Source organism: Chiroxiphia lanceolata, chromosome 1, assembly GCF_009829145.1.
Source record: "Chiroxiphia lanceolata isolate bChiLan1 chromosome 1, bChiLan1.pri, whole genome shotgun sequence".
NCBI lineage: Eukaryota > Metazoa > Chordata > Aves > Passeriformes > Pipridae > Chiroxiphia > Chiroxiphia lanceolata.
In genome coordinates this window covers 81,290,991-81,309,046 of record NC_045637.1, presented here as the reverse complement: position 1 = coordinate 81,309,046, position 18,056 = coordinate 81,290,991, and the positions used below count along the sequence as shown (strand labels likewise).

General features: G+C 32.9%; 1 long non-coding RNA gene across 1 annotated transcript; it reads right to left on the bottom strand.

Annotated features, from left to right (window-relative positions):
* Window positions 1-2,397: 2,397 nt before the first annotated feature.
* On the bottom strand, window positions 2,398-16,036 carry LOC116780413. The gene is made up of 3 exons (XR_004354463.1): window positions 15,919-16,036; window positions 15,546-15,623; window positions 2,398-3,313 (listed from the first exon to the last, which is right to left on the bottom strand). It is a non-coding gene; the product is annotated as an uncharacterized LOC116780413 (long non-coding RNA).
* Window positions 16,037-18,056: the final 2,020 nt, after the last annotated feature.

Sequence of the window (18,056 nt, the reverse complement as noted above, 5' to 3'; positions counted from 1 at the left end):
AAATTAAGAATCTTTTTAAGTTGTTCACTGCCCCTATGTTCTGGAAAGTAAGAAAGTGATTACACTGCAAAATCTAACAAAAAACTGCCTTTCATTTTAAAGGAAATTTCTGAGTTAAATGGTTACCAAACCCTGTTACTGAATGTTACATAAAGGACAGAAACCTTTTTTATAAGAACATACAGAGGACTGATGGGAAGAGGAGTTACAGATCTGGCAGCTTATAATGCTGATCTGCAGACCTATGGTCTTAGACGCAGACCCCTCCTTTGACTCAGAAATATAACTGGATAACATTTGAAACAAAAGTTTTGAGAGATTTGACTACTCTGTTCTTCTCCATTTCAGAAGAACCAGGAGGCACAAAGGCATGATGCCTATTTTGAACTTTGCGCTTGTGTAAGAGTGGAAACATACTCAAAAATTGATTTCCCATTATAGGTAAATATTTTCTCTCTTAGTCTATCTAATACATGTTTAGTTTGTGATATTTCTAGAAGGCAGAAGCTGTAAATTTGTGGGTAGTATTTAACTGTTTTTTTGTTCCTCAAAAAGAAAAAAAAATTAAAAAAATAGTAGTTTAGAGTTTTATTTGGGTATTCATTTCTTCCCAGTTCTCATGAGCTGGTACCTTGTTGTAAATCACAATAAAGCAGAAACGTCTCAGAAGAGATTCTACAAGTATAGTCTACCTGTTTGATGTAGAACACTGAAGGTTAATAGAGGCACCAGAATTCTCACAAACATTCCCGGTGTCTCATCCACTGTGAATTCAGTTGCTTATGCGATATCAGGGCTCCATACATTCAGGTGACTGAAAAATGTACTGGGTAGGATTACAATCCGAAACACACCCATGTGTTTATGTGGCATATTTGCATTTCAGGTTTTATATGAAATTGTGAAATAACTTCTGATCTATTTATGCAGGTATGACAGAACTTTTAAAGAAGGAAATTATTATTCCTGCTGGGCATAGCTTCTACACAATTTTTCATTAACTTCCTTGGCTGCTAAGAGCCCAATTTTAGATCAAAGGATATTTTTGGGGAAATCAGATATCTCTCCTCTTTTTCTAATAATTTATAATTAACAGATAAAATTGATAACTTTATTTCCAAGTCTCCCAGCATCCTCAGCTAACAACATGGTTTCAAAACTAAATATTCTAATTAATAGATCCTAATTTTCCTAGATAATTTGATTTTTCTTTAAGCAACAATCATATGGTGAGAATCTCTTTGCATCAAACTCTTTTTCTCCAGTCTGAAAATAATAAAACAATTTATGTTCTAATCACTGCTTTTTCTGTTTGGCTCAACTGTTAATTTATTCTATAAATTATAGGACTTCTAATTAATCTGGAAGATTCTATGACTATTTAGAATGCAGGGTGAGCTAAGCTTCATTTGAAAAAGAAATCTAATTATTTTCTTAAATCCTGAATTTGCAAGTAAAAGATTGTATGAAGAACTGAAATGAAAGTTCATGCTAAAATATGAACACTGGTTGTGACATGCTGCGGCTACCCTAACTTAAAAAAGACTTTCAAAATCAGAATGTTTTAAAGTTATCAAAAAAAGTCTTAGAGGAGCTAGAAATGCACTGGAGAATACACTGAGAAGTTCGGGACAGGCAACAGAGAGAGGTAGATAAAAGATGGGGCTTTAAACTATTATCATGGAAACACAAGAAAGATTTATTATTAAAAGAAGAGATAGGAAAAAAAACCTAGAACAGATAAAGAAAACTGTGTTACTGGATTTTTTAAATGCATCTTGTTAGACACCTGCTTTTTGATGTGAATTCTTTCTCATGCAGTTTAAACACTCGCCATGGTGTTTCATTCCAATAAGTGAATGTGTGGACTTTATTTTGCTTTCCTAGGGAAGTAAATCTATTTACTTAATCCAGCACATAACTAATATTTAATTTTACATCTGATAAAGAAATAGAAAACCTATAACAATTTTTAATACTGAAAAATTAATTGACCAAATTTGGATATTAGGAAATTATTTTGTAAAGCATATTTGGAGGGTGGAAGAAAAAATAATAACTTTCCTAAGGAATTTTTTACTTGTTTCTAGATAGCAGAAAATTTTGAAATTTGCAGTTCAGATGTCATCGACTTTCTCTTTTGATGTATTTAGAGTAATATAAACCCCAGTTATTTCTAAAATTTTAAAGAGGAATTAGTTGTTTTAATAGGACAAAGTGCCTAGGAGTCTTTTGAATTCAGGCATGACAAAACTTCATCTAACATTGCTGTCTAAGAGACCACATAAATTTGATTCTATGTTTAAGTTAAGTTTATTCATCAATTATTGGGCTTGACTGTACATTCAGTGAAGTCATAGGTAAAGTCATTACCCTGAAAAAGCCCTTATTTTTTTAATTGCTTTGGACTGTATTTACTGAGGTCCTGCCAAGATACTGACATAGATCCCACTCAAACAAGAGTTTAAGTCTGTGCTTAAGTCTAAGCACATATTTTTATCTAATTAAAATTCTAGATGGATGTGGCAGACTTCCAGCCTTCAGTCTTAATACAGTTGGAACTCACAATTGGATCAGAAGGAATTATGCTTTTAGTAAGAAAAATATCAGTCCTGAGGGATGGGGTTTTGATGTTATCCTAGAAACAAAGGAAAAGATTTGTCCACATTATAAAAATATTTTTATTCCTGAAAAAAACCTTTTCCTTCCTGTGAGAACGTCCAATCATCTATTCTGAAATCCTGTCTATATTGCACTCAGCAGTCATTTGATACCTTCAGTGAAAAAAGAACATCATTCCTTTTGTAATAAGTATCTGTTAGAGAAAGATTCTGAAATGGGGCTGTTACATACTACAGAATCCATAAAACCCAAAGTATCATGAAAGTGGTATAAATGGATGCCTGTCATTTTCTCTCACATAAATACTTCCAAAGACCAATGAGAAATTTCTCAGAAGTTTATTTGTTTCTTAATGATTTCCTTGTATAATTTTCATTTTTCTTTCAGAGAATACAGATGTTATTTTTCATGCTGAATTCTAATGAACTAGTGTGTTGCTGACTGAGAGATAGTGCATATTCTGATCTTTTATAATCACCAATAAAAGTGGAAATAATATTTTTAGATGACTTACTATTTAGGTTACCCCTACGTGCTAGATCAGTTGTCCTTAACACACCATTTGAAATGAGAGTCTGTCATGAAATGGTGCTGAATAGCAAAGAAGACTTCAAGATTTTCTCAGTTCTATGCTGCTCTGATGCTTGTATCCATGTAAGCCTGGATAATCCACCTGCATATTCATCCCTTCCTGTAAAAGGTAAGAGGCATTATTAACAAGGATTGTGTTATGTGGTTACAAAATACCACATAAGAATAATTCTCTGTTTCAAATTTAAGCACTTCAAAGTATGGTATATGCAAAACTGTAAATAAGAATTGAGATGGTAGCCAGCACTGCTGTATGGCTTTGTCCTAAATTCTCATGAGTATACCACAAATGGGTACATGTGTTTTATTTCTGTTATAAGAGTTATTAAAAGAGGCTTTTGGTCAGTAAACGGTAATGCAGCAGCGTCATCCAGCAGAAAACTTTAATGAAATTTTGCTTAGTGCTAGGCAGAAAATACAATTCCTTACAATAAATATCTTACAACTTTCTCTCTCTCTGTCCTTTTAATGACACTTACCTAATAAAGATAACATCAAGTATTGGTAACTATTCAGTAGAATAAAAATCCCAGAAAGTATTCACTGTAGAAACTAAAAGTCTCATATAAACTTCAATGACCTAATGAGAAGAACCCATTTAGAAGGGTGGATCAGCATTACAGTTCTGAGAAAAAATCTCTTATTCTGGAATAGTAGAATTTTGATTCCTGAATGTTGGGGAATCAGCTTCTCCTAAATTTAATTTAATTTTTATAGGTTTTCTGATGGTTCAATGTGATTTTAAGATAAATAATTTCAAGCCTATAAGGGCACAAATAAAATGTTTTTGATGTTTGATAGAAGAATATTTTTCTTGTCAGAAGAAAAATTATCATGATGAAAAGTAAATAAATGACTGATATGTTTAAACTAGTCTTTGTACAAATAATATGTTTTATCACAAGTCAAAGTATTACTGTAGTTTTGTACCTTTTCTTTTCTTTTACATGAGATATATAACACTGACAAAACAGTTTAATTTATAAATTCTGATTGGAATCTGGTATTTAGAAGTGGGCTTTCTTAAATGGTTGTAATTTTAATGTTTCATATTTCAAGTTCTTATTTTTCTTTTAAGCTTTCAAAATTGAATTATTTGAAAATTGCTATTGATGCCAAGCAGCAAGTTTAACTCTCCATAATCAAGTATAGACATAAAAAAACTTAACTACGAGATAAAATAAGAACACCTACCAGTTAAGAAAAAATAAAAAAGGAAAGTGAAATGAAATAATGGACAAAGATTTAAAGTCACTCTCTGGAAATGGAAAGGAACAGAGAAACCCATAATGTGTTGCCAATCTATAAATAAGCAATTAAATTTATTGGCTATAGCAGAAGAACTTACATGTTCACTCGTGTGAATACAGGCTACACAGTCTGGCCTTGAAAGACTACTTCTGAATAAAGAATCCAGTAACATAAAGCAGTATTGATTTGCAAGATAAAAAGAATTAAACTTTGAATGAACTTTAGGGACTCTTTTTTTTTTTTCCCCAAACAGTGGCAGTTTTGTACCAGTTATGCATCCAGAAAAAAAAAAAAAAAGGCAAATGTTTTTGGTGATGAAGATCATCATGGAGAGAAAACTTTTCTTTTATAAAGTATTATTTTTAACAGTTATTTTGAAATCCACCTCCTTGTTTCCCCATCCCATCTTTGACCTTGTCAGTTTTAATAGGTTTTAACTTTATTCAGCTGTCACATTCTTGCTATCATCTTCCTTACTAAAAAAGTTACCATCTGTCTGAACCAACAATATTTTCATTGTTAAGGCATCTTCTCCCACAACATATGTCTTCAATTTCTAATGTGAATCAGAATTCTTGGAGAATGTTGTCAACGATCATGCCACCAATCTGATTGAATCAGCCTTGACATTTTGCCAATTAAACTGTGCACTTTAAAGAAAATTATAAATAGCACTTGCTTTGCTACAAAGTTCAGTATGGCTCACTAGGATAATGAAACATAGAATTTCCTGTATTTTTTTGGGAGAGTAATGTAATAACAAGAATTTCAGTTTTGTGGTCCAATTAATAAATTACTTTTGTAGTAGTTTACTTCTATGTAGTAGTTTTTTTAAAAAAAAAACAGATATTTTTAGAGGGTTTTTTAATATCTAAATTATCAAGTGAATTAAATTAATAAAACATACATTTGCATAATTCTGGAAGCATGACATAGTATAAAAAAATGTTCAGGCCATGGAATCTATGACAAATTATGGTGTTGTCTACTTCTTGCACTCTAATTCTTGATTCTAAAGTATTCAGTGTCTTATTACATTCACAGATGTGATAATTTGACATTTTTTCCTCACTAACAGAATTTCAAAATATATATTGCCATTAGAAAACAAAAACTTTTAAGGACTTGAGAGGAAGTGGAAGAGAATAGAAAGTTCAAACATGGATGGAAAGAGTCTTTAATAAGATTTACTTCTGAGAGTAGTTTTCAGGAAAACTGGTTTCAGCTGGAAGAAATTAGGAGCCCTTGGAGCCTTCAGTATTACTGCCTATATATAGCATATCCTGTACTGGCTTTTTTTCATAAATCTTTGAACAGTTTAGTCCTGCAAGATACTGTATGTCTTGTCTCTTCCATATGAAAAGTTTTCCAATAAGGCTAGTTGAACATTTTCCAGCAGAGCTATTCTTCAGCGTAAAATTATGTTTTGACCACACCGATTTCTTCCTAAGAAAAAGTCTGCTTTTCAGAATATTTCTTTGGGAGTTTTTGTCCTTAAAAACTAGATAGTCCAATCTTAATAAATCTCAAATGCCAAAGAAAGGTAAAATATTATTGCTTAATAACTCTGGGGTTTTTTTTGTTTGTTTCTTTTTTCAGTTTTCATGTATAGTTACATCATGTGTAACTGTATATGTATGTGACATTACATATATATTCCACACCACATGTAGACATCACATCATCTGGATGTGCATGCAACGGGATACCAAATTCAATGTACTCCCCTTAGTATACAGAAAGAAATATAAAAGGAATTTACTCACACTAAAAACCTGAATTTCTTCATGTGAAGTGTTAATTGTTGGCAAAGGCTAATCCAATCTTCTTCACTCAGAGTGGGAAAGAAGAACTATTGCTCTAGGCAGCTGGGAATTTATCTGTGAAGCCTTCCACCAGATGAACAGCAGATCTGAGACAACTGACTTGATGAAGCTATTCTTCTTTAAAGCTGAGCTCTCTTCTCCTCCCAGTTTTTAAGCTGCTTTGGACAGTTCTGTTACCTATTCTCTGTATTTCAGTAAGGAGTAGGTGGGGCTGCTGGTTTTGCATTTATGAAGGAGTAATTTGCCTACAGAAAGGGCAAACATCACTGACTGACTATGCAGCAAAGTTCCTATGTACACCCCCTGGGAATGAACTCATATCTTGCAGAATATATGCATATATATTTGCAATGGGGAAGCCTTGAGTAGGGCCATGGAAAAACATCACAAAATTATCTTGTATTTTCAACAATAAATGCAGTTGTGTTACTGAGTCATAGTTCCTTTCATGAGATAGAGCAGTAGACTTGACCTACCTATCACACAAAACCTCAGTTTATCTCTAAGCTGTAATTTTCTTACATTACTAAAAGCCTTGTACAATGCTCTGGGCACAGAAGTGGCATAGTATTTAATAATAGCTGAAGGGTGATTGCAATTCTTCAACATATGCACACAATGATTTTCAATAAATGTAAACAGCTAAAATTGAAAAGCGAAAGGAAAGAAATTACAAACATAGAAAAAATAAGTCACAGTTATAGAGCGAAAGATGACAGAGAATATACTTTTATTTCCACTTGACAGGGAGAGATTGGCCTTTGATTTCTGTAGCTGGGACATAGAATATCTGTATTTCATGAGAAACTAAAAGCTTGTGTCCGTGACCAGCGTAATGAGTATTTGTTAAGGTCTCATATTTCTAAAATCTGAATCTCATTTATTTTAAGACTGTACTAATTTTAGGAGAACTATCAAGCAAAGGCACATTTTTAAAACCCAACAGCAGTTTACATGAGGAACCTTTATTTCTTATGTCAGTATTTACCCAAATTGAGATTATTGCCAATCATTATTATGTTCTTTCTTGCCTTTTAAAAAAAGACATTAAAAAAGAAAAAAAGAATTACAGCAGATAAGATACTTTATTTCATGGTGAGAATAACAACCAAGTTGAGACTTATGTAGCATGAAATTTGTATTCCAGTCAATGTTCGTGTGTATAATCAAGTACTGTGTGCAGTTAAATGAGTCTGTTGTCTTGCTGTAATGAGTATCTACATCCATCCTAACAGTTAATGAGGAATAAATGACTTATTATCAATGAATGGCAGTATCTAAATAGCTTTGCTACAAAAACAGAATATTAATATGTGTAGCTAAAATAGATCTTAAATGATAATGGACTTATTCAGACTATTAATTATTTTAAAAGCCTCTAGTAAGGTTTACTGCTTCTGGATGGAATTGGAGCTCAACTGGTTCAAGTGCCCTTATATGTTTGCAGACAGAGTTAACAAATGACCCTTTAAAATTGTATCTTAAAGCTAAATGGAAAAAGGGTTTTTATGAAATACATGTGCTTCCATGAAAAATCAGACCACAGATCTCTGTAGTTCAGCATTTTATTCCCACCAGAAATTAGGCCTACTCACTTCAGTGGAAGCAGCAAGAACTGTCTCTTTAACTGACCTTGCATTTTAACTGACTCACCTCCTAATGATCAGCTGAGGGCGAGCCTGTGCCGTGAGGTACAAAGGCGATGCGTTTTACTACCATTTTTTAAAAAACCAACGTTTTCTAGTACAGTGAAAAGATCTCATTGTCACATGAATGTCAAATTAATTTCTTAGCTCTTGGTCTCAGTGATACCATGTTCAGATCATGAAATTACAACTATCGCAGAAATTTGGCTTGTTCAGTTATTCCTGGCAGTGAGTAGATGCAGTGACCTCTTATCTACATAGACTAACAAATTCTGGATGAAGAATTAATTGTGGAATTTCTTTTAATTCTTCCCGGTTTTAGCCAAGTTCTCAGCTATTATTTATATCTAGGAAGCTATTCTCAGAGCTTGTCTTGATTCAGGAAAATTAAGGATCTCAGATAGTCTTAGTAAAACAGTAGAACACTAAGCAAGTTTTGATTACATTTATATCTGATGCCACAAAGCTCATATAAAACGGCCTGGATTTACTAATCTCCAGGTCACAAATCTAGGCATTTTTACTTTCAGAACCTATCAAGTTCAGGAAATGAATATGGGTATAAAAAAAAAAGAAATAGTGGTGAGAATCATTATTATAGTTATTTTTAATGGAATTTCCCTTTTTTCTTAGATATTTTGCAAGCAGTATATATTTAAACTGTGATTCTAGAAGAAAAGACACTCCAATCTGATGCTCGAAGGGAATTTTTTTTATGATACAACACAAGAAAAATATTAAACTTCACTGTAAATTCATATGAGTACACAGGTAAAAAATTCTCATGTAAATTTTTATGTAACAAACATCACTCTTTCTAATCTGATCTAAACACACAATAATATGTATCTATGCAGCTAATCAATGAGTGTTACGCTGGACTTAAAAGTATCTATATTTAAATTTCAAATAACAAAGGTTTCCAAACTAACTAGTTGCCATGAGAGATTTTCAGACAGTTTTCAGGCAATTTCCAGAATAATTTTTTTGTTATACATCTTTTTCTGATTCAGAGAAAATCTGAAACAAAAATAATCTAAGAAAATGAAAAAGTATGCATAGAAAAGAATCAGAAATATATTGTCTCCCTCTATGTATTCTTCCATTCATTCATTTCAGCTGAAATTCAATCTTCTTAATACTATGTTGTTTTAAGAAAGGTCTGCTTGCAGATATTATATAGACAAATCACAAAGACTGACCTGAAGTCTAAACTGAGGTCATCTAAATCTGTGGACATTAACATTTAGCTCAACTCTGTGTTCAGTTTGGTGTCTGTTAAAGAAAAAAAAGTATCTCTGTTACTGACTTTTATAGTCCATTCAAAGAGATGCATAGCAGACTTCCAGTACCTAAAGGGGGACTACAGCGAAAGCTGAAGACGGACTTTTTACAAGAGTTTATAATGATAGAATAAGGGATTATGATTTTAAACTGAAAGAGGGTAGATTTAGATTAGATATTAGTAAGAAATTTTTCACCAGGAGGGTGGTGAGACACTGGAACAGGTACTGCATAGAAGTTGTGGGTAGCCCATCCCTGGAAGTGTTCAAGGCCAGGTTGAATCAGTCATTGAGCAACCTGCTCTACTCAAAGGTGTCCCTGTCAGGGTTGGAACTAGATGACTTTAGGCCCGTCCAACCAAAACATTCTATGATTCCATGACTCTGCCTTTCTGTGACATGTTTTGGTATCTAGTTTCCACTTAAACAGCTAAAAAACCCCTGGTATTTCTACGTTCAAGTAATTGATGACTTAAATACCATTAACAAACCACTGAAGCGAATTAAATACATCTAGACACCTAATGTCAAGATATTTGAGCAATTTCTATTACATCCAAAATGTCTTTACAGATTTAAAGGAAATACCTGATGTGTAAAACCAGTAATTTATTAGTGTAATTAAAATATTAACAGTATAATTGAAGACTTAATTAATACAAATAAGAGAGATTAAATAAAAATGGATATATTAATCTATAAATTTATGCATACTCATTTAAATATCATATGAAATATTAAACATGTTATTTTATAATGTGTTTATACACAGAAAAAGTCTTAAAAGAAACTACAGTTCATAATAACATACTACTAGACTAAGGACTTTGGTTTTCAGATCTTAAAGATGAACACTTTGCTACAGGATGTGCAGACATCAAATCTTTTCTAAGAAACTTCAGCAACATATGCTTCATACCTTCTTCCCTAGACATTTTTCAAGGTTTAAAATTAAACCCGAATCGCAGGTAAAATTGCCAAATAATTTGAATTTATGTAATAAATCAGTCAAATACTAGCAAAGTTGTAATTCAGAAGACACAACCAGTTCAGCAAGAAAGACATCTCCTTGGATATGTCACTGTTGCACTGGTACTCATGCAAGGTTTTCTTTGAAATACCAAAGATTAATGCATTTGTTACAAAAGAAAATGAGAATTTAAATATGTTTTATAAGATCATGAAGTAAAATATTTGGAATCACAAAGTCAAAGTTTGTTCTGTTGCATGCACCAGACACTGAATACTTTCTTAAAATGATGTGTTATTTGTTCAGGAATAGCATGAAAAAATGCTTCAAAAATACCAAAAGGCTTCTCTTTTGGCCTGTGTAACACAAACACAAGAATTTCAAGATAAAACAAGCAGTGTATACATTGATGAGTCTGATTTATACTAAGAAACAAAAAAAAGAGTTGGTACTAGAATAGTGAGAGCACCTTCTGAAGTAAGAAGCATTGGTTATGCTGTAGTGAATCAGATTCAGATTTTAGAAGGTATTGGTTTGATGTTAGGAGTAAACAAATCAAAATGTTTGAAATGTTTGAAATTTTCCAAATTTCCCACATCCTAAATTGTCTTTACACCTAGTGTTCATGAGAATGAAAAGGTGCCTTACCATGCTAGCAGCAGAAAATATCACACTCAAACAAACTACAAGTGCAACTGTGCTGTGACTGCAACCTAAAAGCAATTTTCAGGGGAAGTGTTAAAGAGTATTACATAAAAAGTGGTTTAAGAGTAAAGATATGATTTATGTTTATTTAAGTAAGAGAAATAATATGCAGAGTTAGTTTTGGTATATGAAGAGTTCAAGATTCTGTGTCCATTTGTTAGTTGTAGATAAAATATACCGCTAAAATTTCCTGGATAAAGTCGCCTTGATAGTGCTGAAACATTAGGGAGAAAACCTTTTGTAAAATAATAACTGTGCTCATTCATATCTTTGTTATTTAAGATTAATAAAGTTATTTTATTTATGATTTATAGTAACACTAGGGAATCTAACCTTTTTTCTAAAGTAAAGATATAAATCTTTTTTTTTTTGTTATTTTTATGATGAAATGAATTTTAAAGTTTCATTTTAGTATCTGGTTGTCAGTTACTATCCATCAGTTATTCTTTTACACTTTATTATAAAAAGGTTTTCCCTGGTGCACTCTATTTCATAGTTTTTTCAAAGAAATCTCATGAAAAGTGTGAAAGTATTCAATGAGCCATACATGCCCACATAAAGTTAAATATACTTTTTATCTCTGTTGCATATTTATTTTATGCAGTATGTCACTTGATTTGCAGTGAGTTGGAAATTTGAGTGTTGCTTTTCATATCAAGTCACACATTAAAATTATTATCTGGTAGCTAGAACTATTCTACTGTCATTGAAGCCATCTCCAACCCCTTTAATTTTGCATGTTTCTACTATGGAAAGCAGTCTTCAGGCATACTGTGTAAATAGAGAGCAGTAAGTTTGGCATCAGTACAGTTACTCACACCTTCTCTAGCAAACCAGAACACATAATTAATTAATTTGTGCTTCATTGATAAAGCACATTAAGTTTCTAAATTGTTGCAGGGCTGAGCACTATCATTACAATTGTCAATTGATAACTTACTTGTAAAAAACTCTGAAGTCATTAAGATATTTTATGAGCAAGATTCTTGGGTAGCTAGCATATATTTGTTCGTGGAAGTACAGTGAGTTCTGTGTTTTACAGGCAGATGGATGGTAAACTGTTGGTCAAATAGCTCACAATATATAGCATAAGCTTTACTGAATCATGTTATGTAATTTTGAGTCTCCCATCGTAGTCTTAGAGAGGACATTGACTGACTTAAAGAGAAGAAAATATGAGGGACACATTACCAGATGGGAAGAGAGAAAACTTTAAAAGGGTTTTGTTTTTTAAAGGAAGACGACGGAAATTATAATCCTAAGGGTAAATTTTCTAAAGGACTTCATTGTGGTAGAATATTAACCTAACGATTACCAGTGAAGAAAACCTTGAAGCAAGTGAACTGCTTTCAAAAATTGGATTTACATGTATTCAAAAAAATGTTCTCATGCAAAAAACTATCTGAAATAAAATAAATAAACTGCTTCTGAAATTGGTAAGAAGAAAATAATGTTAGCAGTGTGCATGGAATCAGGATTCCAGCACAATCTTCTTTACCTCTTTTCCTTGTGACTAGGGCACAAGAAATGAGAGCAAAAATGATTGTTTCAGAAATTCTTTTGATTCTGACAATCTGGAAAACTAAAAAAACTGATTTTTAACCAGGCATTCCAGAGGCTGTTGTTTCTGATCTATGTTTAAGAGAAACCTAACTTCTGGTAAAATTAAATAAGGGCTATTTCCAAGTAGCTCTATCCTGATATAAAAACATGAATTTCTATTTCTTACAGCTGAGAAACTGACTTGCAAGCTCAACATTCCAAACCCAAATGTGACAGCAAACAGCATATCAGTTTGAGACAAAAGATCAGTTTTGCTTCATTTCTTAATGTGTAAATATAGTCTTGACTCTTTCTTTGAAGTGAATAAAAAAGTATTTTATTTGGAGTTAAATATTTTGATTTTCAAATTTTCTTCTTTTCAGGGAAGTTTGACACAATGTCAAAGTAGCAGTTGTGTTTTTTTCATAAATAACTATTCAAAATACTTCCAACAGCCCTTGAGTCTTTATTTAAACTAAGGTAGTTCATTTCAACTTGGTGAGGCAGGTCTATGTCTATAAAACCATACCATGTAAATGAAGAAAGCATGTCCAAGTGGTTTTTTTAGTCTATTTCTGAATTAAAAAAACATGTTAAATGAACCTGTGATGAGACCTTGAGCCAGCCAGAATGTCTTAGTAAGTCTAACATTGCTTAAAGCAAATATAACAGAAGCCACATGAAAAGCTTACATACTATTAAGTTAATAAAAGACAGAATCAAAACTAAAGATAAGTAGAACATACCTGCTAAGGTAGACGATAAAAACATAAGTAAAAAAGAAACCTCCCAGTCCCTTCTGTCCTTAAAGGACTGTCTCTCCTCCAGCCTAGTTCTTGGTGCCTATGACAAGAATCTTCCTCAGTGACACCCTTGAGTCTTACCTACATTTCTGCTTCTTGCTTCTCCCCAGAGAGATCATAGGAGTTTTTGCTGCTTGTTTGGGTTACTTACTTTTTTAGTCTCCCCATGGCGCTTATCCAGCAGGAGCCTTGTTCAACTGACTATGCTTTCTAAGATGGAATAACATGTTCGTGATAGGAATCAAGGCACAGGGTCAAGGCAGTCATCTCACCCAGTCCCAGACTACTGGTAGCAATAGCACAGGTTAATCAACAACAGACACTATTAATCATATTTTGGTACGATATGCAAATATATATTGCAATGGATTTTTTTTTAAGAATTTATTATTTTCAAAATTAAACCTAATGTTGTCTATACTGTAAAAGGAAGAAAATAAGTGATAGTTAAAGCAGTCATAGATGTTCAGCTTCATCAGTCTCACAGATCTTCCATGACTGAGTAATCTGAGTATGTAGTTACCTTGATTTGATAACTCACTGTTCACAACTTTACTCTTTACCTCATACTCCATCAGACTATTGGGTCTATCCTCAACATAAAATGGCCTGGTGCATTGTATTGGCAAATATATACACTACCACATCTTCTGCTCAGTTACTAGATAATAATATGGTAAATATTGATATCTAATTTCATCAGTTCTCAGAGTCTTTATATAAATGTCTAACATATCCTTTAGTCATCTGCAAGCATCACCTCTCCAATTCTGATGACTTTTTTCACTAAAAACTCCCCCCAAAAAATAAACCAAAAAGCCCCCACTAAATAAATCTTAGCATTAAAGTCAAGTTTGTTGCTTTTATAAGTACATTAACATTAAATAACCTAACATGTAAGACAGAAACAAGTATCACCATTAGAAAAGCTGTAATAGTGGTAGCTTGTGTAATTCGACAAGAAATTATAATTCTTTTATAAAAAATACATGACCAATGACCTAGATGATTGCAGAGTATGCTATAGATCATTCACAAACTGGCCAATTATGGAAATATCTAATCATTTGGGATTGAAAATCATGTCTAAAAAGAGCATTTCAGTGAATCCTGGGAAATGCATCTAATCAATCTGAAGCATATTTTAGAGGATGTTCCTCTTATGACCAAATGAAGAGGAGTGGATCTTCTTTCTTTTTGCTTTCACAGAGATGTTTTGTTCTCAGCACTTCAGGGAAAATTCTTACATATTTTACAATTGAATTTTTGTCTATATAACTCAAAACCTATTAGAAATTAAGTTTAAGCTAGAAATATGTAATGAGGATACACAACATTTTTTGGGTCTCACTCATGCCTCCTAAACATGCAAGATGTCAGTATTGCTTATCTGTCTTGTTTAACTGTTAAAGAGGAGCACAAATGATAAAGAAATATCAGACACAACATTTGCACAGGGAAGGTCAGTCAAAGTGCATTTGGTCACCAAGTCACATGAATTCTTTCTATGTTGTGCTGGGATCAGATTTACAGATAACAAAAGATATCTGTCTGCTTACATGTTGTAATCAATCCCTTCTTTTCATAAAATAAAGATCTGAAGAAAAAAATAATTTTTTCTTTCTTTTTTTTTTTTCTGAAACTCTTTACGGAAACAGTAAGTAGTTGAGAAATATGCCATTGCTAATAATTCAAATTGTTTATTAGATATGGTAGAACGTAAACAATAGTTGCATTGTATGATTTTTTTCCCCTTTAATCACTTACGTATAGTCAAATTACTTTTTCGTAATATGGTGAAGTAGAATAGTTGAATGGTCTGTTAAAATATGAAGCTCAGAACTGATTTAATCGGTGTTGTAGTTAGTCTTTTTTCGTTATATTTTTCTTTGCTTCATCTTGATTGTTTGGTAGTGTTATTGTAAGTAAAACAAAAAGATAAATGATAATATCAGCATATACATGCAAAGGAAACAAAACAAAACAGGAAAAAACAATGTCAAGTAAATTTAAATAGATTGAAACTTAAATTTATCCAGTGAGGGTTGAAGGAACAGGATTCACAGTGTAAATCTGAACTTATCTTCAGGGTTATTGGAAAATTCATGTACGTGTTGTGAACAAGTTGGTCCAATTTCATTTATTTTGGCCTGTTTTCTTTATAAAACCCATTGAAGCCCTTCTTATGAATGCCATCTCATTATTTTATGTTTCAGTATGGATAATTTTCAGGTACTTTACATGAAAGATGTTTTATGGAAATAAAGTGACTTGAATTTATCAGGGAAGAGTAGGGGAAAACTTACCTTTCAAGTGATTTGGATTTTTCCCATTAGAATGTTATAACAGTTGGTTTTCAATGTTCTGATGCTTCCTAGTATGTGCTGCCAAAAAAAAAAATAAAAAGGAAATGCAAATCACAGACAAAAATGTTTGTTTCTTCTATTATGTTCCTTTTATAGCATCTTCTTTTTACTTTATTTCTACCCAGTCATTTCTAGATGCTGTTTATGAACGAAGTGTATATTTAATGTACACCTATTGCAGAGGAATTAACAGCTAATATTGGAGAGACATATGAAGACGGATGGAATGTTAATCAAACTTTTATACAGTGCACAAGTTCTTTATAATTTTTCAGTTTTAACAGCTTTATTTCAAACAATGTTTCAAACTTACTATCTCTGTCTCTCAAGCTTCTACTGTGCTTTGGGGCTTTTGAGTATTTTTTTGGAGGAAAGGGAATTTTTTTATTTTGTAAAAGAACCTGGAGCTAATGGTTTTCTGTTATGCCTCATGCTTTCGTAACTTCCAGCTAATCATTAATCCTTGAGTAGTGGTCTGAACTTTGGTCATTATTACTTAAAAAGTCACAAAGAATGTTAATGAAATCTAATAAATATCTAGGTTACCCCCAGAGATCATGGTTCCTGGAATAAATAGAGAATAATGCTTGACAGTCTACAGTAATTCATATTTATGAATGAAAAAGAGTAAAAGAGTCTGCCTGCATGATTCCTAACAGGCAATGTCACTAAAAGCCTATGAGAAAATATTTATTTCTGTGCTATCTCCTGATGTAAATATTACGAGGGAGGGAAAAGAACACTTATCAGCAATATCTGTGGATGAAATTCTTATTAGGGAAGGGTGTAGATGAACAAAGGTGAAACAGTCAAATTTGCCAAATTGGTGTCAGAAATAAAGGTCTGTGCTATTTCTTCAGATATTTAAATTTGTCACCAACACCACAGCATTGACGAAATCTGCTTAGGCCAGTGACAGCTTTGTTTGCTACCTGCTGCATGACATCTGCCCCTAAATTTTCAAGGCAATACACAGAAATATAGCTTTCTAACTGCCATTACAGTCCAAAGAAACTACTGCTGACCTGGAACCCAGTATTTCACAAAAAATGACCTAGAAGCTATTGTGTGTCTTTTGTCAGTGCTATACATCAGAATTAAGAACAGATTGTTATTAAACCAATAACTTTATCTGTGTGACACATATTGTGTATTTTCATCTATTACAAAATACAGTTGAGAGAGTGAACATTATACCTGCTTCAGTTATAGGTCCAGGCTGTGGCTCACAGGATGAAATGTTTGCCTTAGACAGTAATGAGTGTTGCCATTGAGAAATGACCTCCAGAATAGCAATATAGTTTATACACTACTTCGTATACCACAGAATAGTCACGGCATATAGCTTTACTCTGTGTCTTGTGAGAAGGTATCCATTGTTTTCAGGTTTCTGATCTTTCTCAGCACCAAAGCAATTCTCTGTAGCCTGTTTTAGTGTCAACATTATTGACTGCTGCAAGTTGAGGATAGGAAAGAATACACATACCTACATTAACTTCTTTTTATACTTCAGACTTATACTTTAAGGTAGGAACAGACAAGAAGGAAAAATTAGTAAAGTGGCTACAAACCATTCTGGAAGAATGGGAGGATCCTGGTGTTGACATGTACATGTCAGCCTTTTGCTGGCCGGACAACTGAAACCAGTCCTGAGAGAGGTTCGGTGGTGTTTTATTGCTAAAGGATGAGACTGTTCTAGGTATATTTACTTAACTCCAGACACTTATCTAAGCTCTCCAGGAGATGAGTCTTGCTGCTCTGGGGTCTACCACTTCCTGTTATGAAAAGAACCACATCCAGGTCATGACTTGGGACAGCTCAGTAACTAGGTGCTGCTATTTATTTCCATTTTGAAATATCCATTTATCTGACTATTAGAAACTTACTTGCCTTGGCAAGGTGGAACTAGTCAGGGTGTGTTTTTAGAGAGTAATTGAAAAGCCAGTCTTCCTAAGTTGGACTACAGTCATCTTCCGTAAGTCACTGGTACATACTTATATTTGCAATAAAATTAATGGGCTTTGAATCCCGCAGATGGTCATTCCTATCAAATTCTACATTTTAAAAATTACTAGAAGTATAAAGCCAAAAGCAAAGCTTAGCTACTCTTAATATAATCATCTTTAGAACGCCTTTTGCAGAATATAAAGTGTTTTTTGAAAAATGGCAATGTAGTGTCTTATATTTTCCCTTGTTCTTCTTCTGTCCAGCCTCTTTTCACCAGGGTGACTTGGTTCTCCCAGAAAATTTTTCCCAAATAACACCACCATACTTGTATTTATCTCTGAAAACAGAAGAGAAGGAAGATGAAGGGAAGGGGATGATGAACTTTCAATCAATTTGATTTTCATTCCAAAAGTTCGTACTTCTGACTGTAAGTGAATAGTGTAGTTTAAGTTGCATTTCTGTCAGCTTGTGTTATGTTGTTCTGGTCTGATGTAACATGATGTG